Source organism: Ictidomys tridecemlineatus, chromosome X (genome assembly GCF_052094955.1).
Source record: "Ictidomys tridecemlineatus isolate mIctTri1 chromosome X, mIctTri1.hap1, whole genome shotgun sequence".
In the NCBI taxonomy this organism is placed as follows: Eukaryota; Metazoa; Chordata; class Mammalia; order Rodentia; family Sciuridae; genus Ictidomys; species Ictidomys tridecemlineatus.
In genome coordinates this window covers 12,085,334-12,110,322 of record NC_135493.1, presented here as the reverse complement: position 1 = coordinate 12,110,322, position 24,989 = coordinate 12,085,334, and the positions used below count along the sequence as shown (strand labels likewise).

Genomic DNA, 24,989 nt, shown 5'->3' with positions numbered 1-24,989 from the left:
AATATTTTAAAACACACAAACAAAACTCTGTAGTCCTTCAAGACTGAAGAATTAGAGCGTAGAGTCTGGAGCAGTCATAGCCACTAGGACTCCGGCTGGTTGCTGAATCACACATGCACAGGGCAGACTCAAAGCAGCCCAGCTCAAGGTTAATAAAGAAAGGAAGAAAAGAAATTAAATGAGTCTTTAACTGTATTTCAAGAGAGAAACCTTGTAGAAAATCAAGGGCCATGCTGTTGAACCTGTGACTCAAAGAAAAGACCACCAACTCCAATTTTAAACCAAATTAAAGCAAGTTTATATTGTGTACACAAGAGAGCTGATCAGTGACTGCCTCACCCAAAGCCGGGCCAGAGGACAGCATCTGGTCTAAGGGCAGGGGGCTTTTTATAACAAAAAATTACAAAGGCAGGTGTCTTGGGAACTTAGGGCTAACAGGGTTCTGGCAAGCGTAATGCAAGGGCAGATAGCAGGTTAATGATCTACATGGCTTAACATTTCAAGGTAGGGAGTAAATTCAGATTCCAACATCAGAATTTATGAGGAACTGCTGAGGTTTTAGGGAGGGTTGTTAACTGGTCAAGGGATGGGTGGATTCAGAGCACAGACAGGAATTCCAAACAAGTTTAAACCTCAGAGTCTGGTCAGGCAAAATAGAAATCATAGTATTTTATTGTAAAACAGAAATGAACTTTTCATGACTTTGTGACAAGATGGCTTCTAATCTTAAGATAGAATTAGGCTGGGTTCATCAATGCCCACTCTGGATAAGAGGAAGTCCTTCCTGAGGAGGCAGCATTGATGCTGAAACCTCAAGGCTGATAAAGAGCCAGCTGTGGGGAGGAAAACACAGGAACCCAAGGTTTGGGAACATCATGACCAGAGACTCAAAGGCAAGAAAGAGCCTGGAAAATTCTAGGGAATAAAAGGAGGCCGAAGGTAGAATATATGATGGAGAGAAAGGGCTAATTTCTTGTAAAACAATAAATACTCGAAATATTTTTTTCATACTATTATAGAGAAAGAAAAAGCACTAAAGTTGAACTCTCTCCTTAGGTGCTTACAATCATATTGTGGAGACAAGACTATTAACGAAACAACTGAACTTGAACACTAGATAACATGTAGTTGGCCAATGCTTTGAACAATGTTTTGTTCAAAACACATTCACAAGCATCATCTTATTTGGCCCTTATGATAGCCCTAGGAGGCAGGTGAATTATTACTACTATGATTATTGAACTCTTCCTCTCTCCCTCTCTCTCTCCTGCTCCCTCCACTACCCATAGCCTTCTGAGGGAATGGGCCATACCTATGTCTCTCACTACAGCACCCCCAGCAGTAGGCACAGCTCTGAATTTAGAGTAGTGTGCAGTAAATCTTCACTAAATACGTGAGTTTTACAGATGAGAAACTCGAGGCTTTAAGGGGAAAGGACTTAAATGCTCAAGGGCATATTCATGACAGAATCAACTAGAATTCATGGCTTTAGTCTCCCAGCCAGTGTTATAACTTGGCCAGTGATTTTCAAATCTTCTTACCTCCCTCTTCTTTTTTTCCAATTTTTTGTAGTTGTAGATGTACACAATACCTTTATTTTATTGTTTATTTTTATGTGGTGCTAGGGATCAAACCCAGTGCCTCACACATTCTAGTCAAATACTCTACCAATGAGCTACAACCCCAGCCTCTTACCTCCCTCTTCTTTTCCCTCCCTCTCTTCTGCCATCCCCTCTGCTTTTTTTTTTTTTTTTTTTTTTGGTTCCTTACTTCAAATAGCAGAACCCTTTGTTCTCTAACAAAATTTTATTCATCTGGATGTGGAAAACATAAAATTTATTATAAATACATTATAAATGTTTTATGATTTTAGTGTCAAAGTGAGAGCCAGGGTAAAGGACAGGTGGCTAATTATCAAAGAAAAGGAAATAGTAGCAGGGCCTGGTGGTGCACACCTATAATCCCAGGGGCTCAGGAGGCTGACGCAGGAGGATGGTGAGTTCAAAGCCAGCCTTAGCAATAACAAGGTGCTAAGCAACTCAGTGAGACCCTGTCTCTAAATAAAATACAAAATAGGGCTGGGGATGTGGCTCAGTGGTTGAGTGCTCCTGAATAGTTCAATTCCCAGTATCAAAAAAAAAAGGGGGAAATAGCACTTCCCAGTCAACCAGTTACTAACACCCTCCTCCAGGAGAGAGGAAGAATCGCACTTTCTAACACCTGCAAGCAAGCCTGACTGGCTCTCTTTCTACCCTTTGGTCACTTTTGGTTGTGTAGGAATAAGAAGAAAGGAAACCTAAAATCTACAAAGGGGCAAGATACCCCAGCTCTGGATCCCCTCCTCTCTGGAGAAGTCTCTTTCTCTCTCTCTGTTCTGTTTCTTAAATAAAATTTACTTTCTGCTCTTGCCTAGTAGTTTCTCAGGTGTTTAATCTTCAACACCAGGGGAACAAGGACCCTATCCTGATTTTCAAGACTCGTATCAAAATGATTCACTGTAATGTCAGACAACAATAATGATGAAAATAGTTTAATAAACATAGAAATTAGACATCAGGTATCTAGGTGCAAGTTGTAGTCATCTGACAACCTCACCATCCAATTTATTAATTTTGTTTTGAATGCCCAGTATTGAGAAAATCTACATGAATTCTAAAAAGTCTAGTAGTTGTAAATGGTAACATGTTTTAAATGATGCCAGCAATCTCAGGACTTAATTCTACTTATTCTGAAGCATAAAAGATAATTAGAAGAGGACATATTTATTATAAATTTAAATCACTAACATCATCTGTTAACTCACAAGCCTGCTACAATAATCTATATTCCATTGACAAGATCATAATGCAACATGTTACATGTACTTTGCAACTACACAACTGACTATCCTGTGGAATTAATTGCACAACTGTTCCAACTGTGTATTTCCTTGCATTTTATTAGCCCAATACGTAGGTCCTCTTCTCATTTGTACAATTTTTTGTGTGTAGGGGGCTATTATGGTTTAGATGTGAGGTATCCCCAAAAGCTCACATGTGAGACAATGCGAGAAGGTTCAGAGGAGAAATTATTGGGTTATAAGAATCTTAAACCAATCAATGAATTAATCCCCTGATAGGGACTAACTGAGTGGTAAACTGAAATGATAGGGTGTGGCTGGAGGAGGTGGGAATTGGGACGTGGCTTTGCTGTATATATTTGTACCTGGAGGGTGGAGTCTCTCTCTGCTTTCTAGTCACCATAATGTGAGCTGCTTCCCTCTGCCACCCTCTTCCTCCATGATGTTCAGCTTCACCTTGAGCCCCAAGAAATGGAGCCAGCCTTCTATGGACTTAGACCTCTGAAACCATGAGTCCTCAAGTAAACCTATCCTCCTCTATAATTGTGCTGGTGTCCTATGGACCTACGTAGGCCTAAGATAAAAAGGTTAATGAAAACCTGTAACTTCCCTAATCTATTACATATGTCCCAGAAATTTCAAATCCATGCCAAATCTGACAGGAAGAGTTTTATTATGTGGTCTGCCCCTGTAAAGCTTACTAAAAAGACCTGCCAGGAACAATTTTAGAGGAAGAAAAGTTTATTTTGGTGCCTCACAGATTCAGGGGCCTTTGTCCATAGATGGCCAACTCCATTGCTCTGGGCCTAAGATGAGGCAGAACATCAGGGCAGACTGGTGTGGCAGAGGAAAGTAGCTCAGGGTGTGGTACCAGGAAGCTGAAGGAGAGAGCTCTGCTTACCAGGGACAAAATATAAACCCCAAAGGCCCACCCTCAGGGATCCACCTCTTCCAACTATACCCTACCTGCCTACAGTTACCACCTAGTTAATTTCATTTCATGGGGCGAGGTCATACACTGATTAGCTTAAGGCTCTCCTAACCCAATCATTTCACCTCTAAACCTCTTGTATTGTCTCACCCATGATCTTTTGGGGGACACCTCACATCAAAGTCATTACAGCCCCCAAACCTGTTTTCTAAAAGGAAACACATCCAAAGATGTGGCCTCCAGTCTGCTCAAACATGGCACATTAAAGTGAGAATATTGTTTACCATAGTTTATCAAATAGTTTAGAATGCTTTTGTAAGGTTTAATTCAACCCCAAATATTTCTACCCTTGAAGCTGCTCAACAGTTCTGCAGAACCACTTGAAATCAAAGCCCTGTAGCACTTTGTTTCTCTTTAAGCTACTTCAACTTAGGTAGATTGACTTTGTGGTGAGGTGGGTGGATGTGGTCCATTGAGTCCTGGCAATGATGTGTTATGGGACTTTTCCTATAATCTTCAAGATACACAAGTGCATTCGCCAAATATCTCAGGCACATACCCTAGAAACAAAGTAATAGCTTTTTGCTCTCCAATTGAAATGTAATTGTGACTGGGTATAAAAAATTTAGTTGAAGTACTGAAGGAAAATGTGAATTTTTATAGTGTTGCCAATACGCTTTCCCTTTCCAGTTAGGTCACCATTGATCTGTAAAGAGAGGTTTGAGAATTTTAAGAGTCAAAACTATTTGAAAAGAATATGTTGTTTGGCTCCTTAACACTGTGTAAGTAATATTTTAGACAATTCTGTCACTAGCACTAACTTAACACTGTGTAAGTAATATTTTAGACAATTCTGTCACTAGCACTCATTAGTCTTTGTATTAATATCTTTGTCAATTAAATAAAGCTAAAATCCTGTCTGGCTTTCTGGAGTGCCTCCTACATAAAGATTTCTTAGATTATTCTTACTTTTATTCATCAACTATTCACTTCTTCTCTGAATTTCTATGGAAAAAATAGAGTGTGTGCCACTTAACCTAGCTAAATGACAAAGCAAAAGTGTACTTTATTAGGAGCTATAAGACATAGGTTTTGATTTATGTTCATATGCCCCCACAGAACAAGTAATTCACATATTTTGATTCTTATGTGTTTAATGAGCAGAGTAATAGTAATTTTACCTCCCTCCTAAGGCTATTGTGAGGGTCAAGTAAGATGTTGCTTGGAAATGTGTTTTGAATACTCAAAGCACTGGCCAGTTACATGCAGCCTATAACATTGACATTAGCCTGCTTATCTCCCCACCTTGAAGATAGAGATCAATTTTAGTGCTTTTTCTTTATCTTACTATAGTGGTGAGTATATGATAAATATTTGCATCATTGTTTACATTTATATAGTACTTCATAGTTGACAAAGCACTTTCACATACATTACATCATGGTATATCTCCATTTGTTTCTTTTTATATTGGCACATTATAATTATACACAACAGTGGGATTCATTATGCCATATTCATACCTGAACATAATTTGATCAATCTCATTCTCCAGTACTTTCCTTCCCTTATCTCCATTTTTATGTGCCAGAAAAGTGAGATTTTGAAAGGCAAAGTGACTTGGCCAAGGCCACCTGGTTAGTGAGTTGTTGGAAATATCACATGTCTGCACATTCCCCATCTATTCACTGTGATCAGACATTTTCTTCATGTAATCTGGGTACTGCCAAAGAGGCGCTTTGTTCTAGCAGTTCATGCAGTTCTGGTTATAGAAGGAATTTGTAAACCATGTAAGTCATCTGGAAGTGACATTATTGATTCTCTACAGCTGGCTGCACCTGTGCCTTTGACAGCTTTATTTTCTCTTTTATTATAAGAGCAAGGGTAGTTAGTGTATGGCACATACCCAGAGTGGTTTGGGGGCTTTTCCATTTCAATGCAGCCAATTCTTAATTTTGGAGATTGTGCATTGTCCAGGATCTCTGTTAGCCTGTTCCTTTCTTTTTTTTTTTTTTTGCTGCCAATCACTTTTTGTACAGGTCACTAACAGCTAGAATTCTACCTGCCCCACCCAATTCTGGGGATGGAACCCAGGGCTTTGCATATGCTGAGCATGTGCTCTCCTATAAGGCTACACCCCTATCCCCTGAGAAAGAATTCTGATCAGAATGTAGTCAAGCAAGGGTGAGAGAAGGTGACTGATTTTAATCCTAAGATGTGATATTTTTAACCACTTGGCAAAAACTGTTTTAGAGAAAAGGATGAAGTTATTAGATAAAAATACATTTTTTTAATTATATCAGGGTATTTTTTTTCCCTTCTACATTCCCCAGGACCTAATTAATACTGACTGGGTCATCCAAATTAATTCCAAACAAAAGTAAATAGTCGGTGGAAAACATTGTATCTTAACTATTATAATTAAAATTTGAATTTAGGTCAGAACATGCTCCTTAAATCACCTAGGGTTTGAATAAGAAGGAGGATAATGGGGACACAGTGGGCTACTGACAAGACCATTGTACAATTCTCATCAGTTTCTATAATGATTTTGCCATTTCATCAAAGCTCAGGAGGAAATTGAGCAATTATTTATTTGACTTTAAAAATCACAGGGTGTCAAAATGTACTCAAGTAGCTACGAATGAAATGCTTTGAAAGAGAAGAACTGCAGCAGACGCATCACAATTGAAATAAGAGCAAGTGTCCCTATGTCAGCTAGAAAGTAACAGGTCCTACACAGGGCACTTTAGGTTAATGAATGATATTTCATTTGGCCAGAGTGACCAGGAAACTTCTAAAACATGAGTGCATCTCAGAGAAGAGCTACTTAAAACAAGAGGCTACAGGAAGCTTATGCAGTTAAGGAGGCAGTAAAATTATCTTGCAATGGTGTTAATTTCTATTTATTTAGTGAATACTATGTGCAGGTACCTGTATTCTTTCATTTACCCTCAGTCTCAACTTGAGAGGTCATTTCATTACTGCTGAGCAGAGACTTAGGGGAGTGACAAGCTGGAATTTGTCTCTTTCACATTCCAGAGGCAAAAATTTCTACTCCTTCACTTACTACATGGTGTGTTAGACCTGAAATATCTTGCTGTGGGACCTTGGACAATAGAGTTTTTCTCTTTGCAAATTGCTCCATCTATAAAATGAGGGGACCTGACTGGGTTTCACTAGCTCTAGTCTTTTGAGGATGGCCTTGGCAACTAGGCGAGAGACTCTGTCTCAACATAAAAATAAAAAAGGGCTGGGGGGCTGGGGCTGTAGCTCAGCGGTAGAGCGCTTGCCTCGAACACATGAGGCCCTGGGTTTGATCCTCAGCACCACATAAAAATAAACAAATAAAAATAAAGATATTGTGTTCATCTACAACTAAAAAAATATTTTTAAAAAAGGGGCTGTGGATGTTGGTCAGTGGTAGAGTGTTCTTGGAAATGTAGGTAAGCAGGTAGGTAGGTAGATTAATTGTTTGGATGGGGAAAAGTGCAGCCAAGAAGTGTGTGTGTGTGTGTGTGTGTGTGTGTGTGTGTGTGTGTGTGTGTAGGTGCTGCTGTGGAAAGGGTGTACAGCCTAGACTTAGAGTTTAGATGGCTATTGTTACTCTATGAAATGAGATTCTCCTGTAACTTCTGGCCAGTTTGTACATTTCTCTTAAGCCCTCTTGGTTATTCTGGGCTTCAGAAAGCCCTAGAGGGATGGAGGGGAGTCTCTGGATGTGAGGAGAAAAAGCACTCCTTTGCCATTTCCTGTCACTGGCCTCTGAGGGAGCACATCCAGTGGTCTGGATCTGAAGCAGTGAAAATGAGGAGGAAGAGGGTACTGAGAAATAAGAGACTGGCCTTTGAGAAATGCTGATGTAGAGACAAAGAAAAGTCTTTTATATTTTTTTCTGTCATTAACAAAGTTTAATTGTCAGTAATTTTAATGTACTCTGTAGTATATTTAGTCTTTAATTTTGTAGAAAAAAATTACATCATATGTTAAAGACACAAATTTAAAGCATCTACAATCCCACTGCCTAGAGAACAACTCTCAATATTTTAGTGTAAACCTTCCAGATTCTTTTGATGTCCAGAAAAAAAAATCTTTTCAGGTTATTATTAGAGCATTTTATAATCTGTTTCTCCCATTTGAGAAAACCTTTCCAATATAAGCTGTATTTTAGAGTCTTGAGTGCCATAGGAATTCAGACTACACCTATGTCCTTAATATTTTCATATGTAATACTTCCTACCTATACAAATAACAAATTCTCCCACAGGATGCTCCTATGGTGGATTCTAAAGAAATGTATATGACATATTATGAAGGCATTTTCTTTTTTCATTCAAACATTTCCACAATGCTTTTCTGTTTCTCAGAATCTTTAGGGTAGGGAATCAATCCTATTATTCAGATTGTTCATTTATATAGTGCTATTAGTAATACAAATTTTGATATCAATAATAAAAATTTTGATATTGGTAATAAAAAATTGAAAATATAAAAGAATCGTTTTCATGTTATAGGTCTCTTGACCTATGATTGGCAACTCAATAATCACTCACTAATTGTCTTTATTGATAATGATTTTGAATCAGCTAGTGACTGATTATCATTATATAGCTTTATTTCTCATCATATCTTTAAAAAGGAAAGTTTTTTTCTGTCTCTTTTGGATTGAACTCAGGGGCGCTCAACCACTGAGCCACGTCCCCAGCTTTATTTTGTATTTTATTTAGAGACAGGGTCTCACTGAGTTGCTAAGCCTGGCTTTGAACTCGTGATCCTTCTACCTCACTCCCCCAAGCTGCTGGAATTACAGGCGTGCACCACCACACCTGGCCCAAAAGGAAATTTATTAAGAAGATAAGCCAGCACGATGCAGTGGCACACACCTATAATCCCTGTGACATGGGAGGCCAAAACAGGAGGATCACAAGTTTGAGGCTAGCTTCCACAACTTAGTGAGAATCTGTTTCAAAAAAAGGAGTTAATCCAAATTATAATTTTTAAAAATTCAACTCAATTTGTTCTCTATCCTGAGAGAATTTTTTAAAAAGTAAAATGTTATTTTGTGTATCCATTGTTCTTTAAGGTGGTTTTTTAAAAAATTTTTAAGGATGTCTTTGGTTTTCTCAAGGTCAGACCAATTTTAAAATCCAATTTTCCAAATATTATATTTTAGTGTTTCAAAGACGCAGAATCAACACTCCTGAGGGGCAAAGATTTCTGAAAACCTTTCTGATGGAAGCTATGGTTCACAATGATCAAAGCCCCCTCCTGATCTGTTACCTTCTTTGAAAAGCTTAAAAGCACATTGTTCCTCCCATGAGTGTACTCCCTGGAGAAATTCTTGCACATCTGCACAGAAGGTATGAACCAGAATGTTCCTTTTATCATTATTAGTGATAACCAAAAGTTGTAAGTATCCTAAATGTTCCATCAATGGGAGAATAGTTAAATAGATTAGGTATGTTTATATATGAAATGAATTATGGCTACATCCATCAGTAGGGGTGAATCTCAAAACAGTTGAGCAAAGAATTGCTGAATGTTAGATATGGTAGGGTAACATCTATATGAAGTTTTAAACTGTGCAAAATTTATCTGTTTGGATAAGCTGGGGTAGCTGCTTTAATAAAACCTTTCAAATATCAGATAACTTAATGCCATAATATATCCAGCACAGATGATCTGGGAGCCTCTGTTCTTGGGTCACTCAGTCCCAGGCTGATATAGGCTTCATCTTATCACATGCATCACTGATCCCTCCCTTATTGGGATGCATATAAAGTGACTTGCACATGAGCTCTTAAAATGTCTGCATGGAAATGGCATATTTCATTTTCATATCTCATTATCCCAAACAAGTCATGTAGTCACACTGAATTTTAAGAGGACTGCTAAGTTTTGTTTTGTTCTTATCATGGATTTGAGAGCAAAATCATCCAAAATATTTGATGAATAACTCTACATAACTACTAGACTAAATAATACTCTATAGTGTGTAAAGATATATACAAGTGTAATAAAAGTATTCAGATATGAATGGAAATGTTGAAGACAAATTTGGACTAGCCATACCTTTGCTGGGGGAGGGAAGGGATGGAATGGAGTGAGGATGATTGACAGGTGCTGCCTGCTGCTTCTGTTAATCTCTACTCTGCCCCTTCCACTGTCTGCCTGGGGAGGATAACCTGTATGGAATTTTTTATGGGTTCCCCATGTTCTCCAGATTCAGATTGGTTTCAGACAATTGAGAAGCAAGAATGAAATCAGAAAGAGAGAGAGGAACATTCTATGACTCCTCTATGAGGTCATCTCAAATTGAATATGCCCGTTGTAACAAAGTCTCTGCTACTCTCAAGGTGACTAATTCTACATGTCTTTGGATTTCAAGCACCTCCCCATTTTCTATCCTTTTGGGTCCAGCAGGTGATAGCTAAGTTGCTTACTAGCCCTAAGAATCAGCACCACACATTGGGGTTCTTTTCATAGCTGTACTTTGTAAAGGGTCCCTTTTTTAACAGACTCTCCTGGAATGACCTTATATTGAATGTGCCGCCATGTTTCCTATAAAAAGTTAGATGGATAAATATAAACAGGGATTTTATTTATATCTGTATTGTTTTATTTCATATGTTGGGTTGTGAACAACACAAGGACTTGTTATAATAGTCCATGCTTTTTGTATTTATTAATTATTTCATAATTAAAGAACAAATTTTAAAAAATCTCAGAATATACTGTAAACATCATAATCTATTTCCCCCAAAACTCTAAAATGCCATTTTAAAAAACTTACTGTATTGATAGTTACATGGTGATCAAAGTTTTTTTGTCCTTTTATATTTTTTTTTAAAAAATTCTCTTTTAGTTGTAAATGGACACGCTACATTTTATTTATTTATTTATTTTTATGTGGTGCTGAGGATTGAACCCAGGTCCTTGCATATGTGAGGTAAGTGCTCTACCACTGAGCTACAACCCCAGCCCCTGGTGTATTTTTTTTATTTATTTTTTAGTTGTAGTTGGACAGAATACCTTTATTTAATTTACTTATTTTTATGTGGTGCTGAGGATCGAACCCAGACTCTTGCACATGCTAGGCAAGTGCCCTACCTCTGAGCCACAACCTCAGCCTGCCTGCTATATTTTTTTATGAGTGTGCATTTTATTAGAAAAATCAACAGAACTCCACATTTATTTATTTATTTATTTATTATGATATTGGGGGGTACTTTACCACTGAGCTGCAACCCATCCATTTTTAGTTTTAATTTTGTGACATAGTCTTACTAAATTGCCAAGGTTGACCTTACATTTGTAATCCTCCTCCCTGAGCCTCCCAAATCACTGAGATTACAGATGTGTACCACCATGCCCAGCCACTGGACACATCTTGAAGTAAACATATTGGATTCATATCAAATAAGTGGCAAAAGAATGCACACTTTACCAGGTGTGGTGGTACGTGCCTATAATCCCACCGGCTCAGGAGGCTGAGGCAGGAGAATTGCGAGTTCAAAACCAGCCTCAGCAAAAGCGAGGTGCTAAGGAACTCAATGAGAGCCTGTCTCTAAATAAAATATAAACTTTTTTTATATTCCCCAGGGGTGGGGGCTCAGTGGTGAAGTGCCCCTGAGTTCAATCCCTGGTACTCCCCCCAAAAAGCACACTTTGATGTTTTATGTTTAAAATATGGGGAAAGTACAAAACTGATGAAAAAAATCAAAGAAGACCTAAATAAATAGAGATATCTCTTGCCAGCAACCTGTGCTGACCAGATGAACTGGGCTCAAAAGAGATGGCTGCAACATTAAGCTAAGAAAACAGCAAGAAAGCACAGGACACAGAAGTAATTTCATATCGAGGGCGGGACTGCTGTTCGACCTTAAAGGTCAGCTTCCGTGCTGGAAAGAGCACTGGAAAGGAAAGCGTGCACCTGGAATCTCTTTATTTTTATAGAGGGACACACAAAGGAGTTTCCATAGAATGTTTTTCACCAAATAAGGCAGGGATAAGGTTTCAAAGGGGGCTGTCCAATCCCATTGGGTAACGCCCAAGTCCAGAGCTACAGCAAACTTCTTTGCTGAGCGAAGGTGGAGGCCACTTGCATCGCACAGCACAAGGCGTGCAATGCCAGACCAACACCCTCTTACTCAAGGCTGAGGGAGGCTGCTTAGCTTATGGGTGGGTGGCTTCCCACTGATATCCATGTGCATTGATAGAATACTCAATATTGTCAAGATGTTAGTTCTTCCTAACTTCATCTATAGATTCAATGCCATCCTAATCAGAATCCTAGGAACTAATATTGTGGATATTGATAAACTTATTCTATAATTTATGTGGAAAGGCAAAAGGCCCAGAATAGCCAACACAACATTAAAGGAGATCAAAGTCAATGGGCTAACGCTGCCCAATATTATGACTCCCTAGTAAAGCCATAGTAATTAAATCAGTGTGGTACTGGTGAAGGAATAGAAAATTTATCATTGGAACAGAACAGAGACCAGAAATAGACCTACATAAATAAAGTCAAATGATCTTTGACCAAGGGGAATAGGCAATATGATGGAGGAAAGATAATCTTTCCAATAAATGGTGCCAGAACAAAGGCACATCCATGTATAAAAAACGGGAAGACTGGGGTTGTGGCCCAGTGGTAGAGCACTTGCCTGGCATGTGTGAGGCCCTGGGTTCGATCCTTAGCACCATATATAAATAAATAAAGTGAAGCATCCATTAGCAACTAAAACAAATATTTTTAAAAAATGGGAATCTAGCCAGACATGGTGGTACACGCCTGTAATCCCAGCGGCTTGGGAGCCTGAGACAGGAAGATTGCGAGTTCATGGCCAGCCTCAGTGATGGTGAGGTGCTAAACAACTCAGTGAGACACTGTCTATAAATAAAACACAAAATTGGGCTGGGGATGTGGTTCAGTGGTTAAGTGCCCCTGAGTTCAATCCCTAGTACCTGCCCCTCTGCCCCCCGCCCATGGGAATCTAGACAGACTTATATCCTTCACAAAAATTAACTGGAAATTGATCACAGACCTGAATGTAAACATACACAAAACCATAAGACTCCTAGGAGATAATACTGAAGAAAACCTAAATGACCTTGGATTTAGTGATTCCTTTTCAGATAAGATACCAAAATTATAATCCACAAAAGAAGAACTGATAAATTATGTTACAATTTAAATCTTTGTGAGAGACCCTGTTAAGAGAATGAAAAAACAAGCCATAGATTGAGAGAAAATATTTGCAAAACACATATGCAATAAAGAATTTTTATCCAAAATATACAAAGAGGGCTGGGGATGTGGCTCAAGCGGTAGCGCGCTCGCCTGGCATGCGTGCGGCCCGGGTTCGATCCTCAGCACCACATACCAACAAAGATGTTGTGTCCGCCGAGAACTAAAAAATAAACATTAAAAATTCTCTCTTTCTCTCTCTCTGTCTCTCTTCTCTCACTCTCTCTTTAAAAAATATATATATATACAAAGAACCTTTAAAAATAAGAAAATGGAAAAGAAAAACTCCATTAAAAAAGGGTCAAAGACCTTGACAGACACCTCATCAAGAAGATGTACACATAGAAAATAAGCATATGAATAGATGGTCCACATCATGTGTCATCAGGGGATTGCAAATTAAAAGAACAATGAAGTCCGGTGTGGTATCACATGGCCCATAATCCCAGGGATTCTGGAGGCTGAGGCAGGTAGATCACAAGTTGGAGGCCAGCCTCAGCAATTTAGCGAGACCCTGTTTCAAAATAAAAAGATTAGAAATGTGGTTCAGTGGTTAAGCGCCCCTGGGTTCAATCTCTGGTACCACCCCAGCCCCTGTCCAAAAAAATGAAAATAAAAAGAATGAGATACTATTACATGCCTGTGAAGATGACCAAGATCTACACTATTAAAAATAACAAGTTCTGGGCTGGGGATGTGGCTCAAGTGGTAGCGTGCTCGCCTGGCATGTGTGCGGCCCAGGTTTGATCCTCAGCACCACATACCAACAAAGATGTTGTGTCCGCCGAAAACTAAAAAATAAATATTAAAATTCTCTTTCTGTCTCCTTCTCTCTCTTTAAAAAAAATAACAAGTTCTAGCGAAGATATGGAACAACAGGAACCATCATTCACCAACAGTTTTCTTATTAGTCTGTTTTCTGATGCCACTAATAGAATTCTACAAACTGGGTGACTTTATAAAGAAAAGAGGTTGATTTTGGCTCATAGTTCTGAAGGTCCAAGGTCAAGAGCCTGCCATCTAGTGTTGACCTTCTTGCTAACAGAGTCCCAAGGTGACTCAGGGCATCACATGGCAAGAGACAGGGTCACTGTGTGTTTTTGTCTCTGCCTCTTCTTATAAAGCCACCAAGATTAATCATGGGGCTCTACTCTAATGACTGTATCTAATCTTAGTCACCTCTGAAAGCCCCACCTCTAAACACTATAGTCTAATTAAGGTTCCACCCTGGCAATATCCTTTATAATAAATTGGTGACGCATAAAATGTCACATTCCACAATTAAACACTCAGGGTCACTCAGGTGAACTGGGCTGCACCAAATAACCACACAGAGACAGAGAAATACCTTTTTCTTGGGGTCCTTAGGAGTCCATGGAAAGAGAGCAAGGAGCACATACTGAATCCTTTTATTGGGAAGAAGTAAGTCATTCAAATGAGGCAAGGGGGATGATTCGAAGGGAACAGGTGAGTGTAGCTCAACACCTCTGGGTGCCACCTACTCCTAGGGCCACTCCCAGGGCCACACCTTATTATCTGAGCAAGGGAAAGGACTGAGTCACAAGTCATGGCACTACCACTACCAGATTGCAGTGATCTTTCAGATCCCCATGGTGCATCAGGACTTAAAGGTGTGTGAATTTGGAGTGGCTCCCCACAGTAAACTCCCTGAATTTTGTGAGCAAATTAGTCAAATCCAAGGAGAAGATTGTAAGAACTTAAAACTAGTTAATCTGAAGCACAGGCCACAACCTTGTGATTGACATCTGAAGTGAGGAGCAGTCTGTGGGAGTGAGCCCTCAACCTGTTGGATTTGATGCTACCTCCAAGTAGGACACTCAGCTGGTGTCCACTGCAGAATTGTTGCTGGTCATCTCATACCTTTTGGTGATCAGAGATAAAGTGTGCCAGATGAGTTTCTGAGAGTATTAAAAAACCATTTTGTCTTTGGTTTTTCCTATATCTCTTACTAATGGTACATTAGAGTTAAATTTTAATTTTTCTTTGCATATTTTTCATTTTTTTGCATTTTATATAATAAACATTTATACATATTTTGGGTTTTTTTTTAGTTGTAATTGAACACAATACCTTTATTTTATTTTTATGTGGTGTTGAGGATAAAACCCAGTGACCTGCATGAACTAGGCGAGCACTCTACCACTGAGTCACAACCACAACCCTATAAACATTTATATTTTAAAAGATTATCTAAAACATTGGCTATAAGAAGAAATTGTAAAAGTAGTTTTGACTATAGGGTAATTCTTAGTACTCAGCTCACAAATCTTTCTATTATTCTGACAGTTGTAATGTTTAAGCTATATTTGAAATTAGTGTCCTGTCCTGGTATAACTACTTTGATATCCCAACAGATTTTTGGTTTGTTGTTTTGTTCCTTTGCCATGAGGAAATAGCTGTCTAGAGTTCCATTCTCTTGTCCATATGATATGTTATGGATTCTAGAGAATTTTATGTGTTCTTTGAATATGGCAAAAATTGCCTGCTTGTTATAAACATCAATTTTGGGGAGATAGTCATGATGTTGTGTTTATGTACCATCTGTAAATCTACCTCTTCCACTTTTGCCTCAAGATGTACTTGGGAATAGAGTGTTTCATCACTTAAGTAATTTTCCACAAAATATCAGAAATAAATAAGAGGAGAAAGAAGTACACTCAAGTGAAATGTATTGAATATAATTATGTAAGTGTACTACAGAAATTGAACCTGGGAGAGAAAAGATTTTTTTTTATAAGATGCTCCAAGGGAAATACAAAATGTCCCATTTTAGTATAAAGTGAAAACAGGAATGAAGTGTTCGAAAGCTATTAACAGTCCATAGGTGCAACTTGAACAAAACTACTTGTTTCTGACAAAATACCAATAGGTCTTCTAAGTGAAGGGAAGAATGGAGGAACTCTGGATTGGTGGAGGGGAGTGAAAGGAGGGGAGGGGGTAAAGGGGTGAGAAAGATGGTGGAATGAGAAGGTCATTACCCTAGGTACATGTATGATTGCATGAATGGTGTGACTGTACATTGTGTACAACCAGAGAAATGAAAAGTAATGCTCCATTCATATACAATGAATTGGAATGCATTCTGCTGTCATGTATAATTAATTAGAACAAATTTTTAACACAAAGTGTTGGTGAGGATGTGGAGGAAAAGGCACACTCATACATTGCTGGTGGGACTGCAAATTGGTACAGCCAATATGGAAAACAGTATGGAGATTCCTCAGAAAACTGGGAATAGAACCACCATTTGACCCAGCTATCCCTCTCCTTGTTCTATACTATAAGGACTTAAAAACAGCATATTTGAGGGACACAGCCACATCAATGTTTATAGCAGCACAATTCACAATAGCTAAACTGTGGAACCAACCTAGATGCCCTTCAGTAGATGAATGGATAAATAAAATGTAATATATATATATACACACACACACACACACACACACACACACACACACATACATACACATACACAATGGAATATTACTCAGCATTAAAAGAGAATAAAATCATGGCATTTGCAGGTAAATGGATGGACTTGAAGAATATCATGCTAAGTGAAGTTGGACAATCCCCAAAACCAAAGGCCAAATGTTTTCTCTGATATGTGGATGCTGATCTATAATGGGGATGAGGGGGGAAGCATGGGCAGAATGGAGGAATTTTGGATAGGGCAAAGAGGAGGGAGGGGAAGGGAGGGGCCATGGGGGTAGAGTAGATGGTGCAATGAGATGGACATCATTACCCTAAGTATGTGTATGAAGACACGAATGGTGTGATTCTACTTTGTGTACAACTAGAGACATGAAAAAAATGTGTTCTATATGTATACTATGAATTGAAATGCATTCTGCTGTCATTGTATAACAAATTAGAACACATAAATAATTTTTTAAAAGGCAATCTGCAAAAGCTCCATGTTGTACAATTTCATTTACATAACATTCTTGAAATTATAAAAATGTAGAAATGTAGAACCTGTTGGTGGTAACCCGAGTTAAAGAAGTGGGAGTAGGAAGGGAAGTAGAGTACATAGGATTGCACAGCTTGAGGAAATCCTTATGGTGATGGGAATGATTTGGATCTCGAGTCAATCTGTGTCAATGTCACAATTGTGCTGTTGTTTATAGTTTTGTGAAATGTCATACAAAGAAAATGGATGAAGTGTTCATGGAATCTCTTTGTATTATTTCTTACAACTGCATCTGGTAGTATAATTATCTTTATTTATTTTTATGTGGTGCTGAGGATCGAACCCAGGGCCTCGCATGTGCTAGGCAAGTGCTGTGCCACTGAGCCATAACCCCAGCCCAGTTTGATTATTTTTTTAATATTTTATTTTTTAGTTATAATTAGACACAATACCTTTATTTTATTTATCTATTTTTTTATGTGTTGCTGAGCATTGAACCCAGAGCCTCACACATGCTAGGTGAGTGCTCTACCGCTGAACCACAACCCCAGCCCCCCAGTTTGATTTCTTAAAATAAAAAAAAATAATTTAAGAAATTATCTATGGGGCAAACATTATATTTCTGTTGGACCTTGCATCTGTAAGAAAATTTCAAGGACAACATGAGGTAGAAGAATTTGTATCACATGGAATCTAGAAAAATGCCTAATAGAATGGAACAGACACTTCACAGAAGAAAAAGTATGATCAGTCAAGTAATATATGAAAAATTGTTCAACATCACTAGCAATTAGAGAAATGCAAATTAAAACTACACTGAGATTTTATCTCACTCCAGTCAGAATGGCAATTATCAAGAATACAACTAACAACCAGACGGGATGGTGCCCACCTGTAATCCCAGAAGCTCAGGAGGCGAAGGCAGAATTGCGAGTTCAAAGCCAGGTGCTAAGCAACTATTTAGAGACCCTGTCTCTTAATAAAATACAAAATTGGGCTGGGGATGTGGCTCAGTGGTCAAGTGCCCCTGAGTTCAATTCCTGGTAACCACCTCCCCCCCGCCAAAAAGGAAAAAGAATACAATCAACAATAAATGTTGGCGAGGATGTGGGGCAAAAGATATACATTGCTGGTGGGACTGAAAATTGGTGCAGTCACTCTGGAAAGTAGTATGGAGATTCTTCAGAAAACTTGGAATGAACCATCCTTTGACCCAGTTATCCCACTTCTTGGTATCAACCCAAAAGACTTAAAATCAGCATATTATAGTGATGCAATCAGATCAATGTTTATAGCAACTCAGTTCACAACAACTAACCTATGGAAACAGCCTAGGTATCCTTGAATAGATGAATGTATAAAGAAAATGTGGTATACAGACACGATGGAATATTACTCAGCCTTAAAGAAGAATGAAATCATGGAATTTGCCAATAAATGGATGGAACTAGAGACTATAATGTTAAGTGAAATAAGGAAGAGTGGTGTTTCACTGGATTTGACAGGGGAGGAAGGGAGGGGGAATGGGAATGGTAAAGACAGTAGAATGAATCAGATATAACTTTCTATGTTCATATTTGAATACACAAGCAGTGTGGCTCTGCATCATGTGCAACCACAGAATGCGAAGTGATACTCCATGTATGTATGAACTGTCAAAATACATTCTACTATCATGTATAACTAAAAACACAAGATACAAATATTTTAAAAGAAAATTTTTAAAAAATATTTATTTTTTACTTGTAGTTGGACACAATACCTTTATTTTATTTATTTATTTTTATGTGGTGCTGAGGATCGAATCGAGGGCCCTGCATGTGTGAGGTGAGCGCTCTACCGCTGAGCCACAACTCCAGCCTCATTAAAAGAAAAATTTAAAAACTTTTTTAAATAACAAATTAGAATGAATGAAAAAATATAAATAAATAATTTATCCCCCCCCCCACCAAATACCAATAGGTGCCAGAATGAAGCTATGATGTGGTCTTTTGCCAATTACCTTGTCCTTAGTTAATTTGTGATTGTCACTATACTTTAGCTACCACCACACCATCCTCTAGCATATGATTTGTGTGGTGAGGACAGGCATGTGCTATTTTGATGCTGAAAGCAATCTTTGGCACCTTCTTCTTAGTTCTTTGCTGCCCTTAAATAATTATTGTGTCAGGCTGTGCACTTAATTCTGGAATATACAGTCTAGAAGGGAAGACCCACATATAGGCAAATCATGCCAAGCTCAGGCAAACTGTGATAAGCAATAGAAGGATGAAGTACTGCCAGGATGTTAGGAACTGCAGTTTGGGGAAGGCAGAGGGAGTTAGTGGCATCTGCACTGAGCCTTGAAGGATAATTAGCACTCAGGGTCTGGTAAGAAGTCAATTTTGTATGGCATTATGGCTTCCTGAGTTGGGAAAAAGATGAACCCAGAAAGTGAGGTGACAGTTTGGTTATTTCATCAGAATAAGAAGTTTACCCAGGTATGGTCTCACATGCCTGTAATACCAACTACAGGGAGGCTAAGGGAGGAGGATCGCAAGTTTGAGGTCAGCCTGGGCAACTTAGCAAGACCATGTCTCAAAATAAAAAGCTGGGGTTGTAGATTGGTGATAGAGTGCCTGAGCTCAATCCACAGGACCAGAAAAAGAATAAGAAGTTTAACTTTTGAGTCTCAGTAGAGCTGGTCAGAGCTGCACTTGAAGAATAGTCTGCCCCTGAGAGTGGAGTACACTGGAGAAAGGGCAAGATCAGAGAAATCACCTTTTTGATCAATCATCCAGTGCAGTCACTCCCCACCCCTACTTGTCTGCATTTGGCTTACTCTCTCAATGACTAAGAAAATAGAACCCTTAACTCTTATCTATCTAGCATCCAGTATTTGATTAGGCACTCACATTAGGATATTCTTTATGTTCTCACTTACCTGAATCTGGTGGGACCAGGAAAGATCAAAGATTTTGGTTCCAGGTTTCATCTTTCTTATCTAAAATATGTAAAATAAGCCAGGGCCCTGTGACTCAGGAGGCTGAGGCAGGAGGATCACAAGTTCAAAGCCAGCCTCAGCAACTTAATGAGGTCCTAAGTAACTTAGCAAGATCCTGTCTCAAAATAAAAATAAAAAATGCAAAGGGCTGGGGATGTGGCTCAGTGGTTTCATGTCCATTCATATTTATTTCAATAAATAAATAAATAATAATAATTTTAAAAATTATTGAAAGTATAGATATGTGGGCTGGGGCTGTGGCTCAGTGGTAGAGCACTTGCCTAGCATGTGTGAGGCACTGGGTTCAATCCTCAGCACCACATAAAAATAAAACAAAGGTATTGTGTCCACCTACAACTAAAAAAATAAATGTTTTTTTTTTAAAGTATAGATATGTGTAGGATTTTTGAATGTGGAGTTTTCTGTTTTTTGTTTTGCTTTACTGGGATAGTTTCTGGCATTTGTGTTAACTTTATTATTAGTTTTAATGGAGGTGAACAAAGGGGTGAAAACCTCAAAGAGACAGATAATTAAAACTTCTGTTATTTCACTTTGTGAGCCCTTTTTGACATATCCTTTCCTTATATCAAAAGAATAGCCTGAGGATAGGAAAAGGAAGGTATAAATTTGCTTTCTTCTATTTAGGAGGAATAAGGAACTGCCTCGCACAGCATCCATCTATATTTTTAAAGTGTTCAAAAGAGTCTGACATTTGTTTAGAAACTATATCTATAGTTTATATTGCTTAGATTATTATTCCTGCCTCTCATGACCTCTTGGGAACAGCTCTATCTTCTTGGAAGGAAATTGCTGCTGCTGCTTCTCAAACCAAGTTATTCTAGTAGAGCAGTCAATTTTCCTTGGTCATAGAGGTAGGCACGTTTCAGTCAGCTTTTTTGCCACTTTGACCAAAAACAAAACAAAACAAAACAACAACAACAAAAAAAACCATGAGAAGAACAATTTTAGAAGAAAACTTTATTTGATGCTCACATTTCAGAGGTCTCAGATGTTCTGCTTTACCTGAGGCCTAGAGCCAACTCCATTGCTCTGGGCCTCAGGTGAAGCAGAACATCAAGTTGGAAAGGTGTGGTAGAAGAAAACAGCTAAGGACAGGATAAACATGAAGCAGAGAGAGCTCCACTCATCAGGAACAAAATATATACCCCCAAAGCCCCTGCATGACTCACCTCCTCCAGCTATACCCTGTCTGCCTACAGTCACCACCCCTAATCCCTATTAGGTGATTAATGCACTGATAAGGTTAAGGCTCTCCTAACCCAATCATTTCACCTATAAACTTTCTTGCATTATCTCACACATGAGTTTTTGGGGGATACCTCATATAACTATAACAACACACAAAGGAGAGAATGGGACTATGAAAGAGGGGCAACCTCATGGTATTTGAGGTTTCAATTCCAAGAGTTCTGAGGCCAAAAACATCCATATTCTTTGGTTTGGTTATGTGAGCCATTAATTTTCCTTTTTGTATATAAGGTTAGACTTGAATTTTGGTCACCTATTAAAAATGCCTAAAGAAGACACTCCTACTCTTTCATTCCTACCTCAACTGCCCTCTTTAATATTCTCATGACCTCTTATTTCTACTATTAAAGGAATCTTCTGACAGTCCCCTCATATTCATCAAGAAAATAAATATTTATTTTTATTTAACTTTATTGCAGGACTATATTCATGTACACATGACCTGTGCTCATGCATAGGGTCCCATTTTTAGAAAGGCTCTGTGCTTAGTTTAATGCTTTGCTGTTGAAAACTTGAACTTCTTAATAATTATATCTCTGATCTGTTTTCTCTAGGGGAAGTCCGATGGGACAATGAAGCAGGTACATATGCCAGGCCTGACATCAGGACTCCAGGCTCCATAGGCAGAGGCTGTGTGCATGCTGAGCAATTGGCATAGCTGTCAGGGCACATATGTATATGGTCAGTGCAGTCTGGGCATCATGTATCAGTGGAGTGACAGGGCTCAAATTAGGAGCAGTGATGGTATCAGCAGCTGGGGATCAGGGAGAGAGATAGTAGTCCACATGGGGACGTGCTGGGAACCCAAGTGGGAGGTTGACTTGCCCATATGTTCCCAGAGCCTGTCCTTGCAGCATCTGCACGAATATTAAACTCTCTGGCTTGAAAACTAGGATAAAAACTGCCTATGTTCAAGCAGGAAAGGTTTTCAGTAAATCATTACCAAATGAAAGTGTATACATATATGGACATTGTACTAACACATACCAGGGAGAGTTACTAGAATTCTTCAAAAAGTTTAGAATCTCTGGTCTTCAAATTGCTGCAACACCAGTCATGGTGGCACACACCTGTAGTCCCAGCAGCTCAAAGGTTGAGGCAGGAGGATCATGAGGTCAAAGCCAGCCTCAGCAATTTAAAGAGGCTCTGAGACCTTATCTGTAAACAAAAATTTTTAAAAGGACTGGGGATATGGCTTAGTTGTTGAACCCCCCTGGGTTCAATCCCTAGTACAAAAAAAAAAAAAAAAGAAACAAAGAAAGAAAAAGAAAACTGCTATAATGTTAAAAATCAGCTGGGCATGGGTTTACGCCTATAATCCCAGCAGATTGGGAAAATGAGGCAGGAGGATTCTGAGTTCAAAGTCAGTCTTAGCTATTTAGTGCGAACTTGAGAAACTCAATGAGACCCTGTCTCTAAATAAAATACATAAAAGAGCTGGGGATGTGGCTCAGTGATTAAGGGCCCCTGGATTCAATACTATATATATATATATATATATATATATATATATATATATATATATATATATATTCACATGCTAGAAGTAGGAATCAAATTTATAGATCAATGCATTTCATAGGAAACAACATGATTTTCATGTGAAGTCCTGGATCCTGGTGTTTTTAGTTCTCTGGTTGAACTATGAGATATAATAGTCTATGGGGAAAATCCAATGTATATAAAACTTCCAGAATGCAGATAGATATGAAGATAATAAAATGTCTAGACCAGCGATGACCAATAGTATTTTTTGCAGTGTTTTCCCAGTTCAGTGGCTACTTGCCTGATGTGGCTTTTGAGTACATCAACTGTGGCTGGTATGAGTGAGGAAGCAAATATTTAATTTTAATTAATTTAAATTTAAATAACCACAAATGGCTAGAGGCTAGTGTGATGGACAGCAAAGGTCTAGACACTGTGATATACAGGGAAACCTTGAAAGAAATGAGTATGTTTATTTTGATGAGAAAGACTTGAGAACAATACGTTGGCTATTTTCAAACAAGAAGGGTTGTCAATTGGTTGTTTAGTTAAACTCAGTGTGGTTCCACAAAGCAGAAGTAGAACTCATGAGTGAATGGTTACACAAGGACAAATTTTGGACTTTAAATAAAGAAATTTCTAACAACTAGTGTATCCAAGATGCAGTGGATGACTAGACTAGATCCTTTCCAAAGTCACTTTCCAATGCTGCACATTTATGATTGTGTGATCTAAATGTTGGGAATGATGTGCTATGGAGAGAATTTTTTTCCGGGTAGATAGATATGCAATACTAAAGTCATTTAGGACACCCAAGCTAGGTGGCCTTGTCTATTTTTCTATTAGATCCTGGGTGAAAATATATTCTGTCAATCTTTGAGATTAATAGTTCTATTTTATACTTACTATTTTTGAGAAAATTCCATTACTAAAGTAATTTGTGAGAAAAAAGAAAACTCACTTTTGAATATCCTTTTCTTGAGGTTATCAACATATACCTTCCATAAGTCCTTCACTTCCGAGCCTTGATAGATTTCTAATTTTATGTCTTTAAAACACAGGCAGGTAAATATTATGAATAATGTGATTCCTAGATTGGACAATGTACTTCCAGTAAGAGTATAATCTGACTAGATGAAAGCAGTTGCCATAATCAGTTTCTGTGTTTGCATTTCTGTAATCATATCTTTTGTGTGATATTGCACTTGAAAAAAAAATTATAAAGTTGAAATAATTATATATTTTATTTAACAATTCAAAAGCAACGGAAAATTAAATGATTCAACAATAAATATTTAGAGTGCACACTGCTCCAAGCAGTATGCAGACACTGTGGATACTGTGGGAGACACAGCATGGTCTTTACACTTGTGCAGCTTTTAGTTAAATGGAGAGGACAGACAAGTAAACTAGCAATCACAGCTTGGAAATGAATGCTATGTTAAGAGGGGGAGCACAGAAAAGGGTGCTTAATCTATTCTGGGCTTGGAAAGATGTGGAATGGGAGCAACATGGATTATTAAACACATTTCTATATCAGGTGAAATATGACATTTCTCATTTAATATGTGAACATGGTATTTCTTCTGGGCTTGTTTGGCCTCAGATCTCTCCCTGCTCTTCTCCTGTTCTGCCCTATTCTACATACAGGCTGACCCCTGCAGGCTCCAATTGCTAGACTACCCAGTATGTTGTGGCCATCTTGGTTCAGCCAACAGACAGAGCAACAAAAGATTAGAACCCATAAGGATAGAGCATCCAGACTTTTTCTCTTTCTCTTTCTTTTGTACCAGATGACTTTTCCTTCAGTGGCTACATATTCTTCGTAGCTCTGGCCCCATCAGATTAGCCCACCGTGGCCCTCCAACCTGTGGAACTTATACCTAGTTCCCAGTAACACTCTTTCCTCTGTCCCTCCATCCTGTAGGTGGGAGTGATTTCCTTATGTTGAAAATTGGGTTTCCCAACTCTCCCAATTGGTTTCTGCATCACTTGCATAACTAATTCCCTGCATTAAATTCCATATGTATTGAATATTTTCTATGGTTTCTTTTTACCTGGACAATCCCTTTTTATTAATATTTATTTTTTTTTGTTTTAGGCGGACACAATATCTTTATTTTACATTTATGTGACACTGAGGATCGAACCCAGTGCCTCATACATGGTAGGTGAGTGCCCTACGTCTGAGTCACAGCCTCAGTCCACAATCCCTCCCTTTTATAAAAAAATTGTAGTTGTAGATGGACAGCATGCCTTTATTTATTTGCTTAATTTTTGTATGTGGTGTGCAGG

At 38.4% G+C, this 24,989-nt stretch overlaps 1 protein-coding gene across 2 annotated transcripts in view; it reads left to right on the top strand.

The window, feature by feature from the left end:
* Positions 1-24,989, top strand: part of LOC101977920 (melanoma-associated antigen 10) — a 175,814-nt gene that overhangs the window by 127,982 nt on the left and 22,843 nt on the right. The window contains exons 11-13 of one of the 2 annotated variants that reach the window (XM_078034180.1): positions 8,944-9,130; positions 21,764-21,790; positions 24,796-24,861. The gene's annotated coding sequence lies outside the window, so the exon portion shown is untranslated. The remainder of the gene's footprint in view (positions 1-8,943; positions 9,131-21,763; positions 21,791-24,795; positions 24,862-24,989) is intronic. The other variant, XM_040286335.2, reaches the window with a different exon arrangement.